This window comes from Nicotiana tabacum, chromosome 3, assembly GCF_000715075.1.
Source record: "Nicotiana tabacum cultivar K326 chromosome 3, ASM71507v2, whole genome shotgun sequence".
Classification (NCBI taxonomy): Eukaryota; Viridiplantae; Streptophyta; class Magnoliopsida; order Solanales; family Solanaceae; genus Nicotiana; species Nicotiana tabacum.
The window spans coordinates 14,505,256-14,524,715 of record NC_134082.1 but is presented as its reverse complement, the minus strand read 5'-3'; positions in this window follow the sequence as shown (position 1 = coordinate 14,524,715).

Here is a 19,460-nt window from a genome sequence, read left to right as displayed (position 1 = left end):
TCGATAAATTGATTGCTCGTCTTCTCCATGTACCACAATTTCCTAATCTTCATGTTCAAACTTCACCATTTGGTGGAGAGTAGAGGGTACAACCTCTATAGCATGGATACAAGGCCTTCCCAAGAGAAAATTATAGGAGGTATCCATGTCCAAGACCTGAAATGTCATTTTGAAATCCACAGGACCAATAGTCAAGATCAAATCAATCTCCCCTATTGTGTCTCTCTTGATGCCATCGAAAGCACGCATACAAACATTGTTAGGCCTGATTCTCTCAGTCCTAATTTCCATTCTTTGCAAAGTTTAGGGGGGCATATATCGACCCCAGATCCGCCATCCACCATGACACTTTTCACATAGTACCTTTCACACTTAACTATCAGATGAAGAGCTTTGTTGTGGTCATCCCCTTCTGGGGGCAAGTCATTTCTGCTAAATGAAATCCGGTTGACTTCAAAGAATCGCTCTGTCATCCTTTCCAGTTGCTCAACAGTGGTTTCAATTGGAACATATGCTTCATTTAGGGTCTTTATCAACACTTTCTGATACTCAGTCAAGCTTATCAGTAGAGACAAGAACGAGACCTGAGAGGGAGACTTCCAAAGTTGGTCAATTACCTCGTAGTCCGCAGTTTTCATTTTTCGGAAGAACTCCTCTACTTATTCGGCACTGACCGACTTTTTAAGGGGAAAACGCTTCTGCTTGGCATTGTTCACTTCTTCCAAATTGAGGTACTTCCTAGATGGATTAGTTTCATTTACTTCCCCCATGATTTCTTTCCCCTTGTACGTCACAATTGCTTTGTTGTAGTTCCAGGGGACTGCAATAGGGTCTTTCATGGGCTTTTGTGGTGCGTGGCTAATGATCATGGACCCGTTCATCCTGGGTGGAATTACTGGTCCCCCGCCACATAAGTCCCTTTGGGTACATACATCTTGGGTCCTTTGTTCATTTCGAACCTTTTAGGAGGACTCAACGCCAATTGTTCTTTCCTATAAGCCCGGGGAACATAAAGAATGGCGCATTTAGGGGATACTGCCCTTGTTTTGGTTTCCACCGTCTTTTCTATACTTTGAGGGTCGGAGTTACTCTTCTTCTCCCCCTTGTCTTGCTTTGCAGCCACCTTTTGGCTTCTTTTCAACATCGGCGATGGCAATGATGGCTTTTAGAGCTGGGTCAAACTCTTTATCTTCACAAATCATCCCAATAACTGGCCCATTATTATGAGCCGATAATGTGTTGTTGGTCACATTGGGGATCTCTTCATCTTTCAACACTACCCTCTTTTGCTCTATTAGGTTTCGATTGCCCTTTTGAGAGTCCAACAGTCTTCAGTGCCATGCCCTTCCATTCCTGAATGGCAAGCATATCGAGCACCATGTCGGTAAGAGGGCGACTCTGGGTTTTGCCTCCTTTGGGGTACAGGTTGCAACAAACCCATTAGGACTAGTTTAGGAAAAAGGCTAGAGTATGATTTACCAATAAGCGTGAAGTTGGTTCTTCTGTGTGGCTCCCAGGCATGGGCATTGTAGGAAAATTATTTTGTGGGGGACGGGGATTATATGGAGCTTGATTAGGAGGGTTATTTCTAGGAAGTGGATCTCGGTTTTGGTTAAACTGTTGTTGTGGATGAGCGTATGGCTGGGCATTTATCGCCACATAAGGCTGAGGAGCCATGGCATAAGCCACATCCTGGTGAGGATAATAATGTTGCGGGGTGTTTGGCGGGAAGTAACCTCGGGGTTGGCGGGGGTTCCTTAGACTTGAAGCCACCATCGCCACTTCTTCTTTCTTTTTTCTATTTGCTACACCTCCTGACCCACTCTGGATTGCTTGGGGCGTAGCTCTTATAGCAAACTGACTCAATATGCGGCCTATCTTCAGACCATTTTCGACCATCTCCCAATTTTGATAGCCTCAACAAATGACTTTTCCATTGCAGACATCATATTCTGGAAGTAGTCAGCCTCTTGGGCTTATAGAAAAACACTGACCATCTCGGTCTCATCCATCGGGGGCTTCACCCTGGCCGCTTGTTCGCTCCACTTAACAACATATTCTCGGAAACTTTCTGAAGACTTCTTTTTGAGATTATACAAGGAATTTCTGTCTGGAGCTATGCCTATGTTGTACTGGAATTGACTGATGAAATCTCGAGCCAAATCATCCCATATGTGTCAGCGAGACATGTCTTGATCCATGTACCACTCGGATGCAATGCCAACTAGAGTCTCTCCAAAATTAGCCATTATGAGCTCTTCTTTTCCGCCCGCCCCTCTCAATTGATTGCAATACCTCTTGAGGTGAGCTATGGGGTCCCTGTGCCCGTCATACATTTCGAACTTGGTGGTCTTGAAACCGATGGGCAAATGCACATACGGGAACATACATAAATCAACGTAGGATACGCTCTTTTGGCCACTTAAACCTTGTATATTCTTAAGGATTTATTCCATGCTTCTCATTTTCTGAGTGATTTCCTCTTGCTCGGGATTCTTTGTAGCTCTCTCTTGCCCTGCGGTAAACTCATACCGGGGTTGTTGAGGGTAAGAATTGGTGGTGAAATGGACAGTGTCTGGTGGAAAAGATGGTACTTGGAAGGTAAAGGATGATGGATCAAAGCTTGGCCTGGGCAAGGTTAGTTGTGCCGTAGTCGAAGTTGGTGGTGCAGTAAATATGTTAGAAGCCACTCCCGAAATCAATTCCTAGGGGCAAACCTCAGAAGGCATTTCGGTGAAATGGGCTGAGATGGTGGGATATCCGAATGGGGTATTCGGGTAACTTATTGGGATGTTGGAAGTTCCATTTGCTATGGGAAGTAGCTCAGGGAAACCAGGTATTGCACTCTGTGGCTCTCTACCGTTGGACCAGGCATCTCACATTCCAACATGCGGAGGCGTAGTGCCCTATTCTCTTCAGCAATTGTCGACTCTAATGTTGGGATAGCCGATAATGGGCTATCATCTAGGATGTAAATTGTTGGTAGATGTCTATCTGATAACATTTCAACACTTCCCTTAGATCTTGTAAAGTAAGGGTGTGAAGTCAGGTTACCACAAACTAACCACCTTAAAAATAGAACCTATACTCAACAGTAGACACAACAAACCAGTTAGTTTGAAGCAATTAACACATAGGGAATCGCACACTAGGGGTGTGATGCACCTATACAGTTAAATATGTTTCTATATGTTTTGCAACCATTGTGTGTCTCATCCTGAACTTTGTTTATCTCCCCGATATTTCTCTTGCTCTCTTTTACACTCTCTCGCTATTTTCTCTCTTGTTTTTGTTCTCTTTTTCTTGTTTTCTCGCTTTTCTTCTTTGCTTTTTCCTTTTGGTTTTTTCTTTTCGTCATTCTCTCTTATTTTGAGTTATTTAAAACCATGACCGAATTTGATGGGGATTGCCTATGTATCACGACGCTGCGTGAATCAAATCATCATATAGTTCAAGGATAAATGAGAAATAAACAATTTTTGGGTTTTTCAAATTTTAATTAAAATAAAAACTTCTAATTTTTCTCTATTACAAAGACTTGATCCTACATACTTGAGAATTGAAAAACTAAAACAGACTCAAAATAGACTCTAGGAATGAAAATACAAACTCGAAAAGAGAAAGGAAAACAATCAGGAGTACATAAGTGCCTCCAATCCTGCCCTAGGGACACCAGCTAGTCTTGCCGCGGGCCTACGCGCCATGTCATCCTGGAGGCGATAGAGATCATCCATTATCTGACGAACAAAGATCATTATTGTGGCGAAGAACATGGACCTGGTCATGTCCTCGCACTCGTTGCACTTCATCACAATGTAGTCAGCGATTCTTCTAACCCTTTTACTGATGATGCCCTTTTCTTACAACAACCGCCCAATCTACTGAGATCTATCCTCCAAAACCTGGGTGGCCGTATGATTCTGCTCTTGCAAATGCTCTAGGTTTTTCTCTAGTTGTGCCATCAAAGCATAGCAATGTTCTCTCTCGGTTTTGAAGCTCTTTGCTTGTTTAGTCATTTCTCCCTCAAGGCTATTAAGCTCTTTTTTCCAACCCATGACCCCTCTGTCATATCTTTTCTTCAGCTGTCAAACAAAGGTTGCCCATTCTTTTGCATTTCTAGCCAACTTTGTTCGGGCTTTCTCTAGCTCAGCCTCAGTCTTTTGCAAATCATCCTCATAGTCACGTACTTTCTGCGTAAGGCTGTAAATGAGTTTTTCATCTTTTCTACTTCTGCCCGGGTTCTTAGCTACTATTCTCATCTTTCGAACTTGGGCCCGGAAAGCTTCATTTTCTTGAGCCAACCTTCCTCTTTCACCTTCAACTTCTTGTTCCTATAGATCATTATTGAATACGATGTTTTTTAATTCTTCCTGCAAAGTATGAATGGTGGCTTGATACTTTTTCTCTTTCTCTTCCCAGGCCAACCTTTCCCGGATTTTATCATCAAAAGCTTGAATATAAGGTCTTTTGGCGGGCCTCTAGCTCATCATTCGCACAAAACCTTCTCTCAAACCACGCAGTGTAATTTGGATCCACTTCTCCTCTCATAAGATCTAGTATATGGGTGTCACTTTTCAGATATCTGCAACTATTCCAATCCCGTTGGACTAAAGCCTCATATAGTGTTACTTCTGGGTGCAGCTCAATGGCTTGGGTACTCAAATCTACATCTTCGGGTACCACTTGATACCTTCTCATCTGCCTTAGAACTCTTTGCGGTGCATATGGTTGGATACTCCTCAGGCCCATCATCATCAAGTAGCCTTTTAAAGCTGTCATGTATATGACTTCAGTTACCGGGAGCCATCCTATGGTCCATTCAATTTGACTTGCTTTCAGAGTTCTTAAATGGGAGACCCAAGCCTCAAACCCTTCTGGAGATTTGTAGTTTTCCACCCTTTCCTCATAATTCTTGATGAAGTTATTCCCGTCTGAACCATAACTCATGAACTTGGGGTGACGACGGAGATGTTCGATCAACCACATTAGGAGAAGAATGTTGCAACCCTCAAAGAATTGAGCCCCTAATTTGCACAAGGTTAATGCTCGATAAATGTCTGCCAGCACTAATGGAACAAGTGTATGATCTTTCTTGGTAGTGAGGATTTGTGCAATTCTAGCCATGCGAGTATCTATTGTCCCTTTTGTATTCAGAAAGACCATGATTCCCAGAAACGCCATGATGAAAGCGAACTGACGATAAATCTGCCAGGTGTATCTTGTTTGTTGTTTAATCCCTTTTCATGTGTTTCAAACCCAACTGAGTGCCCGAACTGAAGTACAAGAAGTAGAAAAAACAATATCTGTTGTTTACATGGGCCTTCTTCATTTGCTTACTTATATTCAGAAGATTAAATTGTGCACAGAGGGAGCCCTCGGGTATATAAGTTGTTGTTTTCTCAATTCCTGGCCAAAGTCAACATATCCGGCCATTTCTTCCAGAGTAGGGGTGAGCTCAAAATTCGAGAAATGGAACACGTTGTGGACAGGATCCCAAAAGGTTACTAAATCTTTGAGTAGATCCTTCAAGGGTTCGATGTTCATGATGTCTATAAGGGAACTCAACTGCTTTTTTACCCAATCCTGGCCATCTTTATCTCAATCATTCCACCACATGTGAAGCTGCAACTGAGCCTGTTCTATGACCAATTGTGACGGGTTCTAGACAATATTCATTTGTGACGGGTTCTGGACAGTATTCAATTGTACCTGTGGAGGGTTAAGGTTAGGGTTGACTCTTGTGGACTCTTTTGCAAAACAAGCTTTCGATCTTTAAAAGAAAAATCAATGGACAATGACCCCCCATGCTATTTTAGCAAAAATGGTCATTTTTGTAAACGTGGCCCCTTCACAATTCCAAACAAATTTTGAGGACGGGGGAAAGTATTTTATGGAAAAAGACACCTTACTGACAGACTTGCCTGTTTTTCACGAAAATAGCCCTCAACAATAAAAAGATAATCTAAGGCTATCCCGACAAGAACGACTTAAAATATAACCAAAGCTGGGTCGGCTTATTCTTTTGACTAAAACCCTAAACTACACTTTACTTGATTATTTTTTTGTAAAAAAAATGAGGCCGAACCTTATGTGGGTTGCCTACGTATCCCACATCCGATGAGAATCAGACTTGCGTAGTTCGGTCAATTTTGACACAATCGGAAAAAACATGATATTTGACTCACTCTTTTTTGAAATACATTTTCCTTTTTCCCCTTTTTTTTCAAAAATTTTGGCAGAGTTTCAAGACATTTTCAAATACCGAAATTTTTAGAATTGAGTAAATTCTCTATCCTACCTCACTCTTTGTTTTCTCTTGATTTTCTTTTCCTAGCCGGTCAACATGCAAGCCGAAATAAATAAATATTCATATAGCATGTAGGATGCACCAGGATGGTCTGTTATTTTGAGTACACCTGTCCTAGACGGACCCAACCCCTGTGTTGAGTCCCCAAGGTTGAATGCATGTGATGCAAATAAATGTTCCTACTAGGGATCCGACATGAGGTTGCATTATTCTAGGTTTAAACTTGGGGTTGTGTTCTAAACCTGGCTTACCCGAGAGAACAAACTCGAGTCGAGGAGGGAGCAATGTACCGGGAGCACGAAAGTCTGTCCGGTCTTGTTACTTGCCCAGCCCCGTTCTATTTGGTATAACTCTAATAGAAAAGTGGGCCACGCGAACGTGAGCATCGTTTTTAGAAGACTCAAAAGGGAAGCGTAAGAAGACATTTAAATACAGTTCAAATAATATCAGAGTGGTAAATGGCAATTAGCACATTAGGTACACAAAAATACAGTAATATCAACAATAAATAAAGCCAAATAAAATTACATTAACAAGCTCGAATTCTTGAACCCTAAACTAGAGATTCTGGGTTCCTATCCCCAGCAGAGTTGCCAGAACTGTCACACCTCCATTTTTACACCCCGAGGGGGTATATGGGAGTTTTTTCCAGTTTAAAGTGTCATTATTCGAAATAGGATTATTTAATTTATTAGAGTCGTCACTTGGGATAATTTATGGTGTCCCAAGTCACCGGTTTATTTTTAAATCCCAAATCGAGGAAAATTTCGACTTTATTTAAAAGTCTGCGAACCAGAAATTCTAGATAAGGAATTCTGTTAACCTGGGAGAAGGTGTTAGGCATTCCCGGGTTTCGTGGTTCTAGAACGGTCGCTTAGCAATTTATACTTGACTTAAATTATTTAACTACTCATTTTTAGGACCTATGTGCATTTACTTTTAACCGCTTTTAATCACTTGATTATTCGTATTTAAAGAATTGAGTTACGTATACGTATACTCTTTTCTTTTGGCGCGTCGAAAATAATAAATCATGTCACGCGAACGTGTCCACAATTAATAACGCTTTGTTTATTTTATTAAGAAAAATTTGATTGAAGTTGCGCGAACGCATCCCTCGATTTATTTTTAGAACTAAATTCATAAATATGTTACACGAACGTATACATAATCACATTAATAGACTAAGTCGTGTCTAAAGCAAACTACGAATATTAAAATTATTTGATATCTAGGTTAATACTAATGTGGGGGCCATAGCTCATGGATTTTTGTTTGTGTATGGCATACCTCGATCCATGTTTTAAGAAATAATACTCAATTTGGCCTAAAAGTGTTCAGGCTTAGCACAATTAAAGCTCAATCTAACCCAACTAGTTATAAGCATGTCTTGGTTAATATATTAGGCACTTAATTATTTAAAGGAATTCTGGGCTAGCAGACAAACCCCACACCATTGTAGCTAGAATGAGATGCTAGGCCCTTTATTATATAAACCAAATCGGGGCTGACCTTAGACCCAAAATTATTTAAAAGAAGAACTGGCTTAAGAATCGAGCCCAGAAGTGAAACCAAGGCAGGCGGTCACGTAGCCCCCACATGGGCCAACAAATGCCAGGCCCAACTCTGCACAATCATGCTTTCAATATTAAAGACTCACGTTTGTTCATGCTAAACAAAAAGTTTAAGGCAAATTGCTTAAACAAATTAAATAGACATGGAGAACTTTTTATTATTCTAAGGTGAGCTAGGATGGCAGGAGGCCCATTAAGCTATTTGATCATAATTCTTTAGAAAGCAACAAAAGAACACAAACGTTGACATGATTTGGGCCTTGAAATTGAGCACAACATGCGAGACGAGGGTTTAGGACCACACCAGAGGTAATCCTAACTAGGCCACCCGTCTAGGCCCATTTTTTGGCCCAATCTGTTACTAAAGCCTACTGGCCTTATGGATACAATTGTTAATCAAACCTGCTGAATACACATTACAGATCTTGACTAATTAACAACATTAACTGAAATTTCCACTAGCTACTAACTAATCACATAACTCTAGCCATACAACCCCTTTCATGATAAACATATTTCTAATCTAATAACAGAACCTATATTTTGCACTTTGAACCATTGAACTTCTTTGAAATAAAAGGTGAAAACTGGACACAACATATTATCAATAACATTCATCACCATGCCTTTTCAACTAAAGTCACTACACAAGCATGCAGATCCCCAATCTGTTCATAATTGTCATAGTAAATACAGAATCCAAGAATAAACTAAATACAGACTTGCAAAAAAAAAGAACAGTAGTAGGAGATGAAAGAAACTACATAGAAAAGAGCTGAAACATGAAATCTGAACATGACATTCATATTACAAACACACATTTAAATAACATGCACATGGCTTTATAAAGACATCCAGAATACACTAACAACATGCTTGTAATTCTCACCATCAACCCAGGTTTAAGAAGCACCTGGATATTGAAACAAAGCAAAAGGGAATGAGAAGTTTAGCAAGCAAAGAAGTAGGAGGAAATCAGCAGCTCAAACAACAATTTTCAGCTTCTTAGACCAATTTTAAACCCAGAAAAATAGAAGTCCTTCAAAACTTTGAGGCTCTTACTAACAGAGAGAAATCAAGAAATAATTCTAAACCATTTTCAACCAAATAATGCAGAAACTTTAAGTATTTTCAAGATCTGAATTTCCGATGTGTTATTCAGAACTTTTAGGCAGAAGATGATGCTGAATAATGTGTGAGTGAAGGAATGTTTCCCTTTTATAGAGTGTGCAAAAAAGCATAAAAAGGAATATTTTGACCTCAGAATTCTGAAAATCAGAATAGTACATCATCTTTTACCGCTGTCTGTCCTTTTCCTTATCCAATACCAGCATTTTTATGCTAAGGATAAGGACAGTTGTGCAAAGTTTAGAACATTCTGATATTTAACTTTGTAAAAGTTCATTTTTACCCTTTTGATTACTGACTATTTCAGCTTTGTCCTAAGTTTTTTTTATTTCAATTAGAACCCTACAAGTTCCTATTGTTTTGTAAACTAAGGCAAACAACTCAAAAACCTGACTTGAAAGCCAGGAAGATCAAATTAATCAAATCCTAATTCAATTAAGCTTTTGACTAGACCTAGATTCTTTTAGAAATTAAATAAAATCAGAAACAACATAGAACATGAACATTTAAATCATTGACTAACAAAAACCCTAAAACCTAAATCATGCAGCTAAAACAAAGGAAAAAGAAACAGAAAAGCAAGAATGTACTAGAATAAAATGGAAAGCATGATAAATCTACCCTAAACAACTAAGAGACCAATACAAGCAAGTATAAGGTAAAATAAATAACACCTAATTATATCAACAAGTGAAAAATTACAACTAATTGGAGCAGATAAACACTCGAACGAATTCAGGCTAGTAGACAATTAGAAATACAAGAGAAAAATAGACACAAAACAAAAATCAAAGAGGGAAAGGTAGGGTACTGGTTTTACTTGACAGAAATGATGACTGGAACGACCCAATCAAATAATGGAGGTGACGCACTTGGCCGAGCATAGGGGACTTCGAGATGGGTTGAAACTGACCCAAATGACTACTCTAGTCAAGTGTAATCTATTTGGGCGAGTTTTCAAGCCAAAACGAGCAACAAAATACATCAGCACACCCAAAAATATAGGAACTAGGTTAGAATTTTGGATCTGGGATTCATGGAGTTCCAGGAGTTCTTTGGATCAGTCGTTGAGGAATTTTGAGTTTAGGGGCGTGGTGGTTATATGATGCAAGGTTGGGCGATTTTGGAAGGGTTTGGGTAAACTAGGGTTCGATTTTAGATCTAAAATTGGAGGAATTTGAAAGGGATTCGAGGGAATTGGTTTTGGGATTTGGAAAGAATAGGAGGTGAGGAGTGTTTGGTATGAATTTGGGGCCATTTGGAGCAGTTCCGCCGCCGTGAGGCGATTTCCGGCGGCGAAGGGCGGTGGAGGCGATGGTGGAAATTGGGGCGGCTAGGTTTTCTTTAATTTGGGTGAAGGAGATGAACTGAAGGGAATTGGAATTGGGGGGAGAGGGAAACCGGTTAGGACAGTAATATAGTAATTGAGTGATCAGTTCTCAACCGTTGAATCAAATGAATCCAACGACTGAGATGGAAGATGGGGCAAAACGGCATCGTTTCTTGGGGATAGGGCTGGACCGGGTATGGGATGTTGGGTTTGGGTCTGGGTTTTGGGTTAGGGACAGATATGGCCTGGTGTTTGGCCCAAATTCAAAACACATTAAACCTTTTCTTCACTTAACCAATTATTCTTTTTCCTTTATTTTTTTTTCTTTTTCCTTTCTTTAAATAAAAACCTAAATTAAAATCCTAAATTAATCTAAATTGTAAAACTAACCAATTACCTAATTATAAAAATTACTTGATCCTAAATTAAAAAATCAATAATCTAAAGATTAAAAGGTAAAAATGTAAAATGGGCCATCTTTGAGATTTTCATTTAACTAATTAGTCCTAAAAATGTAAAAACAAAACCTAAATGCAATGCATGGTATTTTTGACATTTTTCATGATTTTAAATGAAGATTAAACGTGCACAAAAATGCAAACAATTAACAAAAATCCTACAAAATTCATATAAAATGGCAAATAATTAAAAAATCTATTTTCTTGGATTTTATAGGAGTAATTCATATAGGGCAAAAATCACATGCTCATAACGTGAGTACAGATTAATCGAACCCCAAAATAGATACCAAACACAAAATGGTAAACAAAACAAAAAAAGGGGGCAAAAATCACTTTTAGGACGCAGTTGAAACTATTTGCATCCAGTAGCCGCAAAAGTATATAAAATTTGTATATTTTCTATGTATAACATACACACACACACACACACACACACACACACACACACACACACATATATATATATATATATATATATATATATATATATATATATATATATATATATATATATATATATATATATTTTTCAATTACCAGTCTAAAAACTGGCTAGTCCATACTATTTTTACGAAAAATCTGCACCTATATAATATGGGGCATTTGCATCTATACCCACTTTTTGTGTCACATTTTAACTTGTGCCCTCTTTGCAAAAAAAATTGCAAGCGTACCCGCTTTTTCGCATAACTTCAGCACACGGGGCTGAAGTAGCAAAGACAATCACGCAAAACTTCAGCATTCTAGTAGCCGGGCCTGAACTTCAGATCTAGAGCTGAAGTTTTTGTGTTGTAACTGAGAAACTTCAGCTCTAGAGCTGAAGTTTTTGTGTTGTAACTGGAAACTTTAGCTCTAGAGCTGTTGTAACTGGGAACTTCAGCTCTAGAGCTGAAGTTTTTGTGTTGTAACTAGGAAACTTCAGCTTTAGAGCTGAAGTTTTTGTGTTGTAACTGGGAAACTTCAGCTCTAGAGCTGAAGTTTTTGTCTTTGTAACTAGGGAATCCCACTATCAAGATGTTCTAGTTTTTGATAACTTACCCAACTTTAGTTTACCGTTATTAGATTTTATGTAATCGGATCCATCGTTCAGTTCCATCTACTGTGTACTCTGTTAACTTTCATGTTTTAAATATATCAAGAGCTACGTTTCATAGCCAAAAAAAAAAAACTCAAAAGAGAAAATAAAAAGAAGAACAAACTCCATGTGCATGGGAAAGAATAAATTTAAAACTTACTGTTAAAGGTTGGGTTCCTTGTGCAGAAATATTCACGGTATCAAGTAAATTTCCAGCAATGGATGACGGAGTTGTATTTTTAGACAATGAGGAAACTGGTTTTTAATGTTATAATAATCCAAATAGAAGTCCTCAGTATATTTGCTTTAGCTTCATTAATCAAAGAGAGCAATGTTGAAGTCATCGTTGTAGAAGAAGAAAAAAGAAAATGAAGGAGGAGAAGGGGGGAGAAAGGGAGCTGAAATTATTTAAAAAGTGGGTACAAGTTAAAAACTTTAAAAAAAATAAGTATAAGTTAAATGGGGTGACCAAATAGGGCTCCCCGTGCAATTTTTACTATCTCAATTCTCACTCAGCCCATCACAACTACCCACTTTTGACCCAATTCACAGTTTGGGCCCGGCCCAAGACTCAATTCTCTATTTCCCTATTTTTTATTAATAAAACCCTAATCTAGTCAACAGACATTTCACCTCGTTCTACTCCCAACATTCTGCACAGTCACTCTGCTGCTTCTAGGTTTTTCTTTTTCTTTTCTCCCTTCAAAACTCTCTTTGCCTACAATTATTTGTGCGTAAAAAAAAGATTGTTATACAAATACATAGAGATCATAAATCTGCCTTTATAATGGAAATGTTAACTTTTTGTTGTTAACTTCTTTTGCTACTTTATTTGTTCTGTGAACGTTTTGTGCTTCAATTCCGATAGAATTGCAATTTTATTCATTTTTAAAAAAAAAATAAGATTTGCTTGTCGAAATTTGAAGCCAAATTGATGTTCTCCTTAAAACCAGCGCAACGAAATTTATGTTGCTTCTGTACGTTAAGGGAACTACAATTGATGTATCCAATTTTAATTGAAGAGCTCCATCAAATGACTGTATCAATGGAAGCCGCTCTTATGTGATGGGTTCACAGACCCTTCTAAATATCAACGAAAACAGAAAATATTCCATCTAAATTTGTCATTGAAATAAAAAAAAGGCAGCCCGGTGAACTAAGTTTCCGCTATAATATATATTCAATGAAGGGTCGGACCACAATTGTTTATTGTATGCGCCTTACCCTGCATTTACAAGGGGTTGTTTTCAATTTTTACGGCTTGAACGCGTGACCTCTGGGTCATTATTAAAATAAGAGAATAAATAGTATTCTTTCTTGTCCATAATAAATAATCTTTTTTACCTTTTTAGTTTGGTTCAAAATCAGTGTTCTTTTACATAATCAAGAAGTAATTCACTTTATTTTTTCAAATTTATCTTTATTTATTTATCCCTACAAAATCTTTTAAACTATTCTGATTTTTAATAATAATATTAAATAAATTCAACAATTGATGTGCACTAACACGTGAGAAGAACTTTCTCATATTTTATCACATTGTTAGGCTGAATCCCATTAATGTAACTATATTTATGAGACTCACTTGAAGAGTTCAAGGCTGGTAAGTTGAAAATAAAAAAAAAATGTTTAGAAACTAATTATTAGCACTGGAAGTCGTCGTTTTAAATTTGTCTCTGCTTGGTTATTCATATCTATGGATGGTTATTCATATCTATGAACAAGCCCTTCCATTCTAAGTGTTTATATACCGAGATTGCTTCACTACTGGCCGTGGGAAATTAGCCTAAAGAGTAAAGGCAGACCTAATTAAAAATCCCAACATGCATAAGTGAAATGTTGATTTGGGTCAAAGCAAAATGATTCCCTAATATGGAAAAGAAGAATAATGAGTTGAAAACATCTCTTGTATAATCCTTTACCTTGAGGTATATTGAAGGTTATTTGTTAAATGTTGATTATAGGTTGGCTTGTGTTGTGAACAGAATGATGATCAAGATTGAATGTGGTAAAGAGATTGCTACCAAAGAAGATGAGATTGAGAGTATCTCTGATTTTCCCAGAAATATCTTGTTAAAGAGATGGAGACATTTTGGACTATGCATTTAACTTAGTGGTATATAGACGATTTTTTGAGGAGATAAGTGCAATATTATAGTAATTGAGTATAGGTTTAGTAATTGTCATAGCAATACAAGGCAAAATAATCTTGTCTACGTTATTCGATCATCTGATATTGCCACTTATCTCCTCAAAAAATTCCCTACTACAACTTGGGTTGTGGATGCTTAGTCCAAAAATGTCTCAATTTCTTTGACGAGATGTATGTTGTTGCCATTTCTTTGACAACACGTCCGTGTTGATGTTACCTTTGCTTCTTTCCACCTGCAAGGATGGGTATATTCTTTGATACTAATCTTTAAATGTCGTGAATACTTGGGTATTGGCATTATTGTTGTTTGATTCATTATTCTTAACTTCACCACCATAGAAAACTATTGAAAATTGTGGTTATTCTGTGACTCTCAATTTTTTTACTACTTAATTTGGCATTACTTTATGGAATATTTTGGTAGTTTATTATTTACTTGGGACTTTCATCCATTTTCGTGAAGCCAGAGGGGACTATGTTCGTGTCAAAGCCATTGCAATTTATGTTTTAGATGGACAGGAAAGGAACACCATTATTACATGAGTCAATTGCTCAGAGTTGTGTTGTATAGTAGTGTTTAGGAAGTTAGTAAAGTTAAATTTGTATGTCGAGATGGTGATGAGAAACTTCAAATCTTATTGTAAGATGCTCCGATAATGAAGGATGGAGGCTCACTATATTGTCTAATTTTTTCCAATAAGTTAACTCTTTCGAAGGGGAGCCTTGGCGTAACTGGTAAAGTTGTTGTGTGACCAGGAGGTCACGGGTTCAAGTCTTGGAAACAGTCTCTTGCAGAAATACAAGGTAATGTTGTGTATGATAAACCCTTGTGGTCTGGTCCTTTTCCGAACCCTGTGCATAGCAGGAGCTTAGTGCACCGGGCTGCCTTATTTTTAAGTTCACTCTTTCCTGATGCCATTTCTTGTGCATGGCTGTCAAATTTTGTTCCCAAGCAAAGTATGGAAGTCTTAGGATTGATGATATGATTCTAACTTGTGATTTTGCTAAATTATCGATATCGCTGCATGTACAGGAAGTAAATACAATTTGTATCTAGATATAGAATGCATCTCTTTGATATTTTGGAAAAAGAAAAGAAGACAGATGTCTACCTTTACAGATATTACCCTAGAAGAGTAGCTCAATGCTTAACTCGTAGTAAGTTTTCATACTGAGAATTTGATACAAACAGAAAAGAAGCAATGAGTGTCAAATTACCCAAAGTACCTTCGTCTTTCTAAAATAATTTATTTCAGATTATGCACAAGGGACGATATGTTGTGAAAAGTCATAAAGCCAGCATTGGTACATTTCTTTTGTCACTTGGTTTAGGAGCCGTGTGCGATGAAAGTCTCATGTATGAGTTTGAATTAGATCAATCTAAATGAACGTTCAAAACTTGCATTTCTATGTATTTTCTTATATATTACAAAATAAATCAAGTTAAATGACAAGAACACCTAATTACTATATTAAGTTAGTGTTGGTAATAGATTTCCAAATTTGTTTTGAAAATTTTGATTTGGGTAAAGTTTGATTTGAAGATAAAAATGTGTTTGGGCATACGTTTTTAAAACATATTTTCCAAATTTATTTTGGAAAAATATGTGTATTATTTTCAAAATCTAAGGACCTGTTTGGTTATAGATTTTACCAAAATAAACTTGGATTTTATTTGGCAAATACATGTTTGGCCATAGATTTTGCCTATATTTTGGCAAAATTTCAAATCCCAAAACCAGCTCAATAGCTAGTTTTGGGTCAAATCCCTAATAATACACATGTTTTTCCAAAATAAATTTGGGAAATATGTTTCAAAAACGTATGTCCAGACACATTTTTATCTTCAAACCAAATTTCACTCAAATTAGATTTTTCAAAACAAATTTGGGAATCTATGACCAAACACTAGCTTAGGGATTTGGCCCAAAACCAGCTATTGAGCTTTGTTGGTTTTGGGTTTTGGGATTTTGTTAAAATATAGGTAAAATTTATGGCCAAACATATGTTTGCCAAATAAAATCCAAATTTATTTTGGCAAAATCTATGGCCAAACGGCCCTAGTATCAAGTTACGGCTTTCAAATGACTCAATTATTACTGCGCTATCGGTTGTTTCGTGACAGTTTACTTTTACTACTATTGACAAGGGAGAATTGGGAGGAGCTTCAGGTCAACATATTTTTACGGAAAACCCATAACATTTCTGTTTATTCCGTATTTGTCCTAACCACATGATTATCGACTTGGGCTATTTTCGGTATTCCAGGATCTTCATGCTTCTTTAACAACAACAACATACCTAGTGTAATCCCAAAAGTGGGGTCAGAGTAGTGTAGTATGTATGCATATTTTACCCTTACCTTCAAGAAGGCAGAGAGGCTATTTCCAAAAGACCCTTGGCTTAGGAAAGATAAAAGGAAGGGTAGCAACAACCAATAAGCACACCAATTAGAAAATCAAAGTAAAAATACAAAGATGCAAAACTAAAGCTGAGTATTGTAATTAGAAGGCCGAAACGAAAGCAACGACAAACAATCACAGAAATCAAGAAATACGAAAATACATAAATAACGCTAACTCATGTACTAAAGTTACTGTTACAAACAAGGACAACGCTACATATCCTAATCCATTACCTTTATTCTCAATCTTCACATCTTTCTATCCATGGTCATGTCCTCAATGAGCTGGAGCAATGCTATATCTTGCCTACTCACTTCTCCCCAATATTTCTAAAGCCTACATCTACCTCTCCTTAGGCCCTTCAGGGCCAATCTCTTACACCTACTCACTGGTGCATCTGTGCCTCTCCTCTTCACATGCCCGAACCATCTTAGTCTCACCTCCCACATCTTGTCCTCCGCAGTTGCCACTGGTCACGCCCACCTTGTCCCGAATAACTTCAATTCTAATTCTATCTAGCATGGTATGCCCGCACATCCATCTTAACATCCTCATTTCAGCACGTTCATCTTTTGGGGCGGACTAGCCAAAACACTGCACTTCTAACATAGTTGGCCTGACCGCCGCTCTATAATTTATCTTTAAGTTTGTATGGCACATTCTTATCGCACAAAAAAACTGAAACGAACCTCCATTTTATCCATCCCGCCTCAATACGATGTGTAACATCCTCGTCGATCTCTCCATTCCCTTGTATAACTGACCTAAGGTATTTAAAACTTTCTCTCCTGGGGACTAGGGATGACTTGAGTATCAAGCCGCACTTCTTCGTCCACAACTTGAGTCGTCCCACTGAACTTGCATTTGAAGTACTTTGTCTTGGTCTTGCTCAACTTGAAACGTTTAGACTCTAGGGTTTGCCTCTAAATCTCTAACCTTCCGTTAACACTGTATCGCGTCTCGTCAATCAAAAATGTCATCTGCAAATAACATGCACCATGACACCTTTCCTTGTATGTGGCGCGCTAGCGCGTCGATCGCCAAGGTAAATAGAAATGGACTGTTTGGTCTTAACAAATTAACTAATTTTATTAGGCATTCTAATCGTACTGCCCTTTAGTCTTTCGCTCATTCGAACATCAAACTTGCTTATTTATAATTTTGCTTGTAAAATTAGCTCAGCACTTAAAATTAAATTTTGTAAAGAATAATTCACAATAACCTTTTTGTCTTTAAGGCAAGGAACTTTTTGGTGTTTGCTATTTTGATAAGTGACACAGAATCATAAATTTAAGAAATTTTATAATATAAGATAGGAAATTTCAAAGAAAATGCATGTGAAACAACCACAACAATCAGTTAAACAAATTTAAAACTTCTAAATAAATACTTGCTTATAGGATTAAAAAATTTAATCTTAGGTCGTTTAGTTTGCAAACAAGTTATACCAAGATTATAGTATCATATTAAATAACAACGAGATTATTTTGATGGATATGCTTTTATTGGTAAATATTTGGTTGATTAGATTAAAAATGAGATATATGAATATAAAACATGAACATTTGGTTTTACAATATGTAAACTTAGATAAAATTTTATTTTCAATTTTAACCTTGATCTTCTTAAGGAATTTGGAAGAATTACTTTGGAGAAGGCCACCTTGGTTATTTTAGTTGTTTTACTCCAAAATTATTATTCTTAATGGTGATATAACCAAACGACCCTTACCGTATTGGTTTGTGCTCAGCACGAGCCGACAACCACTTTCATGGGTTGCTTTGTTGGTATTAGGGATCTACAATCCGAACCGAAAAATCGCATCAAATCGAAAAGTCAAACCAAACTGATTAGAAAATTCGATTAGATTTGGTATTGAATAAAAAAATCCAAATCAAACTGACATATAAATATATAATTTTTTATATATACTTTTAAGATTTTATATATAAAAAAATTAAAAATATTTGGAATTATCTTGCGGGATATAATATTTAACAGTATATGAAGTGTCCATATTTATTAACTTTAAATAATGGATTGTGTGATCACTTTCTCATTAAGTGTTATTGAGATGTGTCAATTCTTTGTTCTTCCATATTCATATCATATGTTAGGATCTACTAAATTGTTATATCCTTTTCGAATGTGAAGTGATTATTATTATTTAGGTATCATATTGATTTTTATGTTTAATTACTAAATTCGATTAACCTTGAAAGTGTACATCAACGAACTATTATTATTAAACGACTAAAAAAATAACTATTATGTGTTACTAAGAAAATTCTCTCATAAGAATATTTTAATAGATAATATGTTTGTCAATTTTATTATATTTTTACTAAACATATATTTACTTATCAAAAATTTAATAAAGTAAGATTGAAATAATATTTAAGTAACAAAAATCCCGAGAAACCCGAAAAATCAGACAAAACTGAATCAATCCAAACCGATATACTTGATTTGGTTTGATTTTGATAAAAACCGAACTAACCCAGTCAATGTACACCCTTAGTTGGTATCCCTTCGGTGAGCGTAGAGTTAGTTGAAACAACAATAACAACAAATCTAATGTAATACCACATGTAAATCTGAGATGGATAGTTTGTATGCAAATTTTATCCCTACCCGATGAAGATAAAGAGAAGTTGTTTTCAATTGATCCTCGGCTAAGAAAAATAAGAAAAAGAAAGCAGTAGCAATGGTACTAATTGGCGATGCAAATATAAAATATTTTAGTTGATATTGTCATTATACCTTATTTACAATGGAACTTGTAAATAATGACTAACAATTTGAAATATTAGTAAACCATCCTACAAGTGAAAGTTCATATAATGTTACGATTATAATCAAAAGGTAACACAAATTATATTAAAATAATGAAAAAATTACACGACACATCAAATATTTATACTGTATTTACCATTTAGTTATGCTTTCAACAGATTTACCATTCATAGCTATTATTGATACTCAATTTTTCCCTATATATATAAGCATGCACAAGACTTTTATTATT